This window comes from Hyperoodon ampullatus, assembly GCF_949752795.1.
Source record: "Hyperoodon ampullatus genome assembly, chromosome: 11".
Taxonomy (NCBI): Eukaryota; Metazoa; Chordata; class Mammalia; order Artiodactyla; family Ziphiidae; genus Hyperoodon; species Hyperoodon ampullatus.
This window is the reverse complement of record NC_136924.1, coordinates 9,270,612-9,282,080: the sequence shown is the minus strand read 5'-3', so window position 1 is coordinate 9,282,080 and position 11,469 is coordinate 9,270,612.

The window sequence follows — 11,469 nt, the reverse complement described above, 5'->3', positions numbered from 1 at the left end:
GGGTTTCTTGGCCTGAGCATATTGGCATTTGGGACTGGATAGCTCCTCACTGTGGGGATATTCCTATGCATTCTACTAACTTGGGCAGCAGGCGCTCATCCCTAGAGATAGTAGCACTCTTCCCCTAATCGTGACAACCAAAATGTCTCTAGACATTGCTACATGTCTCCTGGGGGGCAAAATCACCCTCCCTTGAGAACCACTGATCTAATCTCAAACCTTTTGATAAAGGTCTACACTGGTTATCTGTGCTTTCAGGGTTTAGTAGGTATATGTGTGTAATGTTTTAATTTATGTTAATGTTCTCCTTTGTTTGTTTCCTTGGATGTGCAAGTTGGTCTCAGTGCAGCGCAGGGCAAGAGCAGAAGTTTCCAAGTCAGTCCAATTACATTCAGATTAACCCTTGAGGGTTTCTGTCTAGAATACTTACCCTGGGCTTCCCTGGTGGCGCAGTGGTTGAGAGTCCACCTGCCGATGCAGGGAACACGGGTTCGTGCCCCGGTCCGGGAAGATCCCACATGCCGCAGAGCGGCTGGGCCCGTGAGCCATGGCTGCTGACCCTGCGCGTCCGGAGCCTGTGCTCCGCAACGGGAGAGGCCACAGCAGTGAGAGGCCCGCGTACCGCAAAAAAAAAAAAAGAAAAAGAATATTTACCCTAAAATGCAAGTACAGCCACAACTCAATTTGAATTATCAACTTAGAATTGAGGCAACATTGCATCCCTGTAATGACTGTGAAGGGCAAGTCAGTGGATACTGAACTGACAAGAGGTGTGATGACAGACCACAACAAATGTAAAATAAGAGAGTGGAAAACACCCCTCAATCACACTTTCAGTTTTTCACAGGTTAGAGAGTTAAGGAAGTATTCAGGACTGGCCGTTTCCATTGAAAAAGCAGGTGAACACATGCTATAAAATCTTACTCTAATAAAATAATCCAAGGGAATCCATGTGAAATTCTAGACTGAAAATTGCAGTTTAACCCAACCTTTCCATACATGATGTGTCTTAATAAATTATATCATTTCCTGGAAAAGAAAATCAAAGAAAGATCAGGTATAAGCTGATGTATGCCAACAAATGTGTTAACAAAGTATATTAAAAAAAAGAAAAAAAACCTCACTTGTAACATACATTTGCCGATTTCTGTGGTGTAAATACTACCACCATAGCCAAGTTCAACATTGATATTGTCACTAACATGATGTCACTGAAGGCAGGGTTACAAATAATTGCACACCATTGTCTCTCCTGAGTCAATAGGTGCAGGCACTAACACACTAGTAGGTCTGAGGCAGGCATGTTTGCGCTGGTTCACAGCCTTGCTATGCTTCACCTGCTCAAAAGTGATTCCTCAGAAAGAGAAGCTGTGGGATATATTATGAAGTAAGTTTTAAAAACACTGATCCACTAATCTCTTTGCCATTTCAAAATCTTCCCCTTTGGTGTCTCTTATCTTTCATTTTGTAGAATAATTTCGTGATCTTTAACACTGAAGTCGCTGGGGCTGTTATTATCTGGTGTAGACTAACTAGAAACGCTGGGGCTCATGCAAAAATTTATTTTAGGTATGTAACATATTTATAGTTAGTATGCTACACACCTAAAACACTGAAATGTGAAAATACACACATGCATGGGATGCTGCCTTCCAAGTCATGATTAGAACATACTTCTGGGTATTATATTGTATATCAAGCCTCAAAGGTAGATAAGCAACAGAGATGACCTAAGAGTTTAGAGGATTTCAGTGCTGTAATTATATGAGAACTTAATACCCCAAAGCTCTAGGTCTATAGAAGAACATTGCACTTTATTCAAAAGAGCCTAAGAAAAGATGGAGAGATGTGCAGATTCTTATATTTATAAGCATATGTAAACTTTAGAAAGAGATTTGCCCTGAATGTTTATGCAGAATCAAAAGATTCTGGTAGCAAGATTTGAAGGTTATGTGGAGTGTAGTTTAAAGAACTGGAAATGACTGGAACAAGGCAGAATCAACAACGTATCAGCACATTGGCACAAGGGACTGAAAAAGCTTAGGATTCCCCAGAGCCTGTACAGCTCTCACAGATGATTGAAACCAAATCACTAAGAAGAGGGAGACGAACAGAAGGTGTTTACTCTGAAAGAATAAGAAAATCATGTGAAGCACCAGTGCAGTAAGCTGTTGTCGGCCTGCCTTGGAGACCGAGGTGGGCTTCCTGACCGCCGAGGACCCCAGGCAGGAGGGTCAATTTCCAACCCGATTCCAAAGGCTCCTCAGAGCCAGGCTGGGCCCCGGAATCTGCATTAAATGTGGTGAAGTATGATGAAAGCAAGATCATCATGATCACTCAGGCACTGTTCGCTTAGAACCAGACCACAAGGCTAATGGGAAAAGTTTAAGAAGTAACCCAATATTGCTCAACTCTTGGGAGATGGAAATCTGCCCAGATTTCATTGTCAGAAAGTAATGCTGAAAAATACTATCTGATTCCTACTGAAGACATAGGTATAGCTAAGAACTAAACTGGGCAGTTATTACATGCAGACCCATTGAAATTCTTATACCAATGGATTTGCCTGAATTACAGGGTCACTCTCTGCTATAACATCTCTGGAGGTTTCAATGATAAGCGGGGGAGAGGTTGTCAGTAAATAGTGTAGCTCAGTGTAAAGAAGATTAAGAAGTTGTTTTGGTTTTTGTTGTTATTGTTTTTTGTTTGTTACTGTACTGTGTTTTGTTTTGTTGACTAAGAAGAATATGATGGAAAAAATATTTTGTTACATACCTAAAATAAGAAATACATATTATTGCAACCTAGTCCACACACACACACACACACACACACACACACAATTGTAGCAAAGGTCTTGCAAAACAAAACCTACTTATTTTCTGATCTATTATAGTTCAGTGAAAAAACACTGGTCTTACCCACCTTGGTTTCGGAATTCATTAATTCATAAATACCTATCTTTTGGAAACTATGTTACATAAAACCTCCTGTTTCAAGGTGCATTGATCCTAAAGTTAAATTTTTCTACATAATAAAAGATTAGAGAGGAGCTTCAAGATGGCGGAAGAGTAAGACGTGGAGATCACCTTCCTCCCCACAAATACATCAGAAATACATCTACTTGTGGGACAACTCCTACAGAACACCTACTGAACGCTGGCAGACGACCTCAGACCTCCCAAAAGGCAAGAAACTCCCCACGTACCTGGGTAGGGCAAAAGAAAAAAGAAATAACAGAGACAAAAGAACAGGGACGGGACCTGCACCAGTGGGAGGGAGCCGTGAAGGAGGAAAGGTTTCCACACACTAGGAAGCCCCTTCGCGGGTGGAGACTGTGGGTGGCGCAGGGGGAAGCTTCGGGGCCACGGAGGAGAGCGCAGCAACAGGGATGCAGAGGGCAAAGCGGAGAGATTCCCGCACAGAGGATCGGTGCCGACCAGCACTCACCAGCCGGAGAGGCTTGTATGCTCACCCGCCGGGGCGGGAGGGGGCTGGGAGCTGAGGCTCCTCGGGCTTCAGAGGTCGGATCCCAGGGAGAGAACTGGGGTTGGCGGCGTGACCACAGCCTGAAGGGGGCTAGTGCGCCACAGCTAGCCGGGAGGGAGTCCGGGAAAAAGTCTGGAGCTGCCGAAGAGGCAAGAGACTTTTTCTTCCCTCTTTGTTTCCTGGTGCGCGAGGAGAGGGGATTAAGAGCACCGCTTAAAGGAGCCCCAGAGACGGGCGCGAGCTGCGGCTAACAGCGCGGACCCCAGAGACAGGCATGAGATGCTAAGGCTGCTGCTGCAGCCACCAAGAAGCCTGTATGCAAGGACAGGTCACTATCCCCACCTCCCCTCCCGGGAGCTTGTGCAGCCCGCCACAGCCAGGGTCCCGTAATCCAGGGACAACTTCCCTGGGAAAATGCATGGAGCGCCTCAGGCTGGTGCAACATCACGCCGGCCTCTGCCACCGCAGGCTCGCCCCGCATCCGTACCCCTCCCTCCCCCCCGGCCTGAGTGAGCCAGAGCCCCCGAATCAGCTGCTCCGTTAACCCCGTCCTGTCTGAGCGAAGACCAGACCCCTCAGGAGACCTACACGTAGAGGTGGGTCCAAATCCAAAGCTGAACCCCGGGAGCTGTGCAAACAAAGAAGAGAAAGGGAAATTTCTCTCTGCAGCCTCACGAGCAGCAGATTAAATCTCCACAATCAACTTGATGTACCCTGCATCTGTGGAATACCTGAATAGACAATGAATCATCCCAAATTGAGGAGGTGGACTTTGGGAGTTTTTCCCTTTTTCTCTTTTTGTGAGTGTGTATGTGTATGCTTCTGTGTGTCATTTTGTCTGTATAGCTTTGCTTTTATCATTTGTCCTAGGCTTCTGTCTGTCCGTTTTTTTTTTGGTTTTTTTTTTCGCGGCACGCAGGCCTCTCACTGTTGTGGCCTCTCCCGTTGCAGAGCACAGGCTCTGGATGCGCAGGCTCAGCGGCCATGCCTCACGGGCCCAGCCGCTCTGTGGCAGGTGGGATCTTCCTGGACCAGGGAACGAACCCATGTCCCCTGCATCAGCAGGTGGACTCTCAACCACTGCATCACCAGGGAAGCCCTGTCCGTTTTTGTTTGGTTTATTTTTTAGTATAATTTTTAGTGCTTGTTATCACCAGTGGATTTGTTTTTTGGTTTGGTTGCTCTCTTCTTTCTTTTTTTTTTTATTACTTAAAAAAAATTTTTTTTAATTATTTTAATTTATTTTACTTTATTTTGTTTTATTTCATTTTATTTTATTTCATTTTATCTTATGTTTTCCTTCTTTCTTTTTTTTGTCCCTTTAATTCTGAGCCGTGTGGATGACAGGTTCTTGGTGTTCCAGCCATGTGTCAGGGCTGTGCCTCTGACGGGGAGAGCCAAGTTCAGGACACTGGTCCACAAGAGACCTCCCAGCTCCACATAATATCAAACGGCAAAAATCTCTCAGAGATCTCCATCTCAACACCAAGACCCAGCTCCACTCAATGACCAGCAAGCTACAGTGCTGGACACCCTATGCCAAAGAAATAGCAAGACAGGAACACAACCCCATGCATTAGCAGAGAGGCTGCCTAAAATCATAATAAGGCCACAGACACCCCAAAACGCACCACCAGACGTGAACCTGCCAACCAGAAAGACAAGATCCAGCCTCATCCACCAGAACACAGGCACTAGTCAACTTGACCAGGAGGTCTACACAACCCACTGAACCAATCTTAGCCACTGGGAACAGACACCAAAAACAACGGGAACTACGAACCTACAGACTGCGAAAAGGAGACTCCAAACACAGTCAGTTAAGCAAAATGAGAAGACAGAGAAACACACAGCAGATGAAGGAACAAGGTGAAAACCCACCAGACCTAACAAATGAAGAGGAAATAGGCAGTCTACCTGTAAAAGAATTCAGAATAATGATAGTAAAGATGATCCAAAATCTTGGAAAGAGAATGGAGAAAATGCAAGAAACATTTAACAAGGACCTAGAAGAACTAAAGAGCAAACAAACAGTGATGGGCAACACAATAAAGGAAATTAAAAATTCTCTAGAAGGGATCAAAAGCAGAATAACTGAGGCAGAAGAACAGATAAGTGACCTGGAAGATAAAATAGTGGAAATAACAACTGCAAAGCACAATAAGGAAAAAAGAATGAAAAGAAGTGAGGACAGTCTCAGAGACCTCGGGAAACCTTAAACACACCAACATTCGAATTATAGGGGTCCCAGAAAAAGAAGAGAAAAAGAAAGGGACTGAGAAAATATTTGAAGAGATTATAGTTGAAAACTTCCCTAATATGGGATAGGAAACAATCAAGTCCAGTAAGCACAGAGTCCCATACAGGATAAATCCAAGGAGAAACATTCCAAGACATATTAATCAAACTATCAAAAATTAAATACAAAGAAAAAATATTAAAAGCAACAAGGGAAAACCAACAAATAACACACTAGGGAATCCCCATCAGGTTAACAGCTGATCTTTCAGCAGAAACTCTGAAAGCCAGAAGGGAGTGGCAGGACATATGCAAAGTGATGAAGGAGAAAAAACTACAACCAAGATTACTCTACCCAGCAAGGATCTCATTCAGATTTGATGGAGAAATTAAAACCTTTACTGACAAGCAAAAGCTAAGAGAATTCAGCACCACCAAACCAGCTTTACAACAAAAGCTAAAGGAACGTCTCTAGGCAGGAAACACAAGAGAAGGAAAAGACCTACAATAATAAACCCCCCAAAATTAAGAAAATGGTAATAGGAACATACATATCGATAATTACCTTAAATGTAAATGGATTAAATGCTCCCACCAAAAGACATAGACTAGCTGAATGGATACAAAAACAAGACCCATATATATGCTGTCTACAAGAGACCCACTTCAGACCTAGGGACACATACAGACTGAAAGTGAGAGGATGGAAAAAGATATTCCATGAAAATGGAAATCAAAAACAAGCTGGAGTAGCGATTCTCATATCAGACAAAATAGACTTTAAAACAAAGACTATTACAAAGGACAAAGAAGGAAACTATATAAGGATCAAGGGATCAATCCAAGAAGAAGATATAAAAATTGGAAATATTTATGCACCCAGGATAGGAGCAGCCCAATACATAAGGCTAACAGCCATAAAAGGGGAAATTGACAGTAACACAATCATAGTAGGGGACTTTAACACGCCACTTTCACCAATGGACAGATCATCCAAAATGAAAATAAAGAAGGCAACAAAAGCTTTAAATGATACATTAAAGAAGATGGACTTAATTGATATTTATAGGATATTCCATCCAAAAACAACAGAATACACATTTTTCTCAGGTGCTCATGGAACATTCTCCAGGATAAATCATATCTTGGGTCACAAAACAAGCCTTGGTAAACTGAAGAAAATTGAAATCATATCAATTATCTTTTCCAACCACAACACTATGAGACTAGATATCAATTACAAGAAAAACTCTGTAAAAAATAGAAACACATGGAGGCTAAACAATACACTACTTAATAACCAACAGATCACTGAAGAAATCAAACAGGAAATAAAAAAATAGCTAGAAACCAATGACAATGAAAACACAATGACCCAAAACCTATGAGATGCAGCAAAAGCAGCTCTAGGAGGGAAGTTTATAGCAATACAATCCTACCTTAAGAAACAAGAAAAATCTCAAATAAACAACCTAACCTTATACCTAAAGCAATTAGAGAAAGAAGAACAAAAAAACCCCAAAGTTAGCAGAAGGAAAGAAATCATAAAGATCAGATCGGAAATAAATGAAAAAGAAATGAAGGGAACAATAGCAAATATCAATAAAACTAAAAGCTGGTTCTTTGAGAAGATAAACAAAATTGAAAAACCATTAGCCAGACTCATCAAGAAAAAAAGGGAGAAAACTCAAATCAATAGAATTAGAAATGAAAAAGGAGAAGTAACAACTGACCCTGCAGAAATACAAAGGATCATGAGAGATTACTACAAGCAAGTATATGCCAATAAAATGGACAACCTGGAAGAAATGGACAAATTCTTAGAAATGCACAAACTTCCGAGACTGAACCAGGATGAAACAGAAAATATGAACAGACCAATCACAAGCACTGAAATTGAAACTGTGATTAAAAATCATCCAACAAACAAAACTCCAGGACCAGGTGGCTTCACAGGCGAATTCTATCAAACATTTAGAGAAGAACTAACACTGATCCTTCTCAAACTCTTCCAAAATATAGCAGAGGGAGGAACACTGCCAAACTCATTCTACGAGGCCAACATCACCCTGATACCAAAACCAGACAAAGATGTCACTAAGAAGCAAAACTACAGGCCAATATCACTGATGAACATAGATGCAAAAATCCTCAACAAAGTACTAGCAAACAGAATCCAACAGCACATTAAAAGGATCATACAATGTGATCAAGTGGGATTTATCCCAGGAATGCAAAGATTCTTCAATATACACAAATCAATCATTGTGATATACCATATTAACAAACTGAAGGAGAAAAACCATATGATCATCTCAGTAGATGCAGAGAAAGCTTTTGGCAAAATTCAACAACGATTTATGATAAAACCCCCCCAGAGAGTAGGCATAGAGGGAACTTCCCTCAACATAATAAAGGCCATATCTGACAGTCACACAGCCAACATCATCCTCAAAGGTGAAAAACTAAAACCATTTCCACTAAGATCAGGAACAGGAAAAGTTTGCCCACTCTCACCACTATTATTAAACATAGTTTTGGAAGTTTTAGCCACAGCAATCAGAGAAGAAAAAGAAATAAAAGGAATCCAAATCAGAAAAGAAGAAGTAAAGCTGTCACTGTTTGTAGATGATATGATACTCTACATAGATAATCCTAAAGATGATACTGGAAAACTACTAGAGCTAATCAATGAATTTGTTAAAGTAGCAAGATACAAAATTAATGCACAGAAATATATTGCATTCCTATACACTAATGATGAAAAATCTGAAAGTGAAATTAAGAAAACACTCCCATTTACCACTGCAACAAAAAGAAAAAAATATGTAGGAAGAAACCTACCTAAGGAGACAAAAGACTTGTATGCAGAAAATTATAAGACACTGATGAAAGAAATTAAAGATGATACAAATAGATGGAGAGATATATCATGTTCTTGGATGGGAAGAATCAACATTGTGAAACTGACTCTATTAACCAAAGCAATCTACAGATTCAATGCAATCCCTATCAAACTACCACTGGCATTTTTCACAGAATTAGAACAAAAAAATTCACAATTTGCATGGAAACACAAAAGACCCCGAATAGCCAAAGCAATCTTGAGAAAGAAAAACGGAGCTGGAGGAATCAGGCTCCCTGACTTCAGACTATACTACAAAGCTACAGTAGTCAAGACAGTATGGTACTGGCACAAAAACAGAAAGATAGATCATTGGAACAGGACAGAAAGCCCAGAGATAAATCTACGCACATATGGTCACCTTATCTTTGATAAATGAGGCAAAAATATGCAATGGAGAAAAGACAGCCTCTTCAATAAGTGGTGCTGGGAAAACTGGACAGCTACATGTAAAAGAATGAAATTAGAATACTCCCTAACACCATACACAAAAATAAACTCCAAATGGATTAAAGACCTAAATGTAAGGCCAGACACTATCAAACTCTTAGAGGAAAACATAGGCAGAATACTCTATGACATAAACCACAGCGAGATCCTTTTTGACCCACCTCGTAGAGATATGGAAATAAAAAAAAAATAAACAAATGGAACCTAATAAAACTTAAAAGCTTTTGCACAGCAAAGGAAACCATAAACAAGACCAAAAGACAACCCTCAGAATGGGAGAAAATATTTGCAAATGAAGCAACTGACAAAGGGTTAATCTCCAAAATTTACAATCAGCTCATGCACCTCAATGTCAAAAAAACAAAAAACCCAATCCAAAAATGGGCAGAAGACCTAAATAGACATTTCTCCAAAGAAGATATATAGATTGCCAACAAACACATGAAAGAATGCTCAATATCATTAATCATTAGAGAAATGTAAATCCAAACTACAATGAGATATCATCTCACACCAGTCAGAATGGCCACCATCAAAAAATCTACAAACAATAAATGCTGGAGAGGGTGTGGAGAAAAGGGAACCCTCCTGCATGCTTCGTGGGTATGTAAATTGATACAGCCACTATGGAGAACAGTGTGGAGGTTCCTTAAAAAACTAAAAATAGAACTACCATATGACCCAGCAATCCCACTACTGGGCATATACCCTGAGAAAACCATAATTCAAAAAGAGTCATGTACCACAATGTTCATTGCAGCTCTATTTACAATAGCCAGGACATGGAAGCAACCTAAGTGTCCATCAACAGATGAATCGATAAAGAAGATGTGGCATATATATACAATGGACTATTACTCAGTCATAAAAATAAACGAAATTGAGTTATTTGTAGTGAGGTGGATGGACCCGGAGTCTGTCATACAGAGTGAAGTAAGTCAGAAAGAGAAAAACAAATACCATATGCTAGCACATGTATATGGAATCTAAAAAAAAGAAAAGAAAAAGAAAAAGGTCATGAAGAACTTAGGGGCAAGACAGGAATAAAGCGCAGACCTACTAGAGAATGGACTTGAGGATATGGGGAGGGGGAAGGGTAAGCTGTGACAAAGTGACAGAGTGGCATGTACATATATACACTACCAAACGTAAAATAGATAGGTAGTGGGAAGCAGCCGCATAGCACAGGGAGATCAGGTCAGTGCTTTGTGACCACCTAGAGGGGTGGGATAGGGAGGGTGGGAGGGAGGGAGATGCAAGAGGAAAGAGATATGGGGAGCTATATATATGTATGACTGATACACTTTGTTATAAAGCAGAAACTAACACACCATTGTAAAGCAATTATACTCTAATAAAGATGTTACCAAAAAAAAAAAAAGATTAGAGACACACAAAGAGAAAGATTTTGAAAGGGCAAGGAGACTGGTGGATCAACACTAGATATAGAAAGAGGCAGGAAAAACTGACTGGAGAGAGAAAAGGGAGGTGGATGATGTAATATCTACCAGATTAAGAGGCACTTTGAGGACTTCCCTGGTGGCACAGTGGTTAAGAATCCGCCTGCGAATGCAGGGGACACGGGTTCAAGCCCTGGTCTGGGAAGATCCCACATGCCGCGGAGCACCTAAGCCCGTGCACCACAACTACTGAGCCTGTGCTCTAAGAGAGCCCATGAGCCACAACTACTGAATGCCACGCACCTAGATCCCGTGCTCTGCAACAAAAGAAGTCACCACAGTGAGAAGCCTGCATACCGCAATGAAGAGTAGCCTCCACTTGCCGCAACTAGAGAAAGCCCGCATGCAGCAAAGACCCAACGCTGCCAAAAGTAAGTAAATAAATTTATTTTTTTAAAAAAGAGGCACTTTGAGAAAAGAACAGATATGATTAAAATGGATTTAAAGAAAGTTTTACCATATTAGTAGAATTGTAAAGCCATCCTTCTCCCGGAGAATAATATGAAGCATTCCACATTATTAATATCTAGCAAAATTCCATATTATTATTTACTGCTTTTAAAAGAGATATTTTGGTACCATAAAATCAATTTTTTGGTCCACCACCAGCATTTTAAAAAAATAGAATAGAATAGAAAATATCAGTGAGCACTGCAAGTATTATTATTTTGTAAAGATATTGTTTTAGTTATATGTGCATATACATGTGTGGGTGTTTGTATGTGCTTGTCTGTGTACTGCACTACAATGTAAAATGAATTCTTTACTGAGGGTGGGAGTCAGAACAGTTTAAAAGCCACTGCCCTAGAATATTCTTAAACATGTTTCCTAAGAAACACAAACCTTCATAGCAGCATTATTTATATGTTAAAAAAGTGGCAACTCTGAACATCCTTAGACAGGAAAATGGATAAATAAACTGTGGTA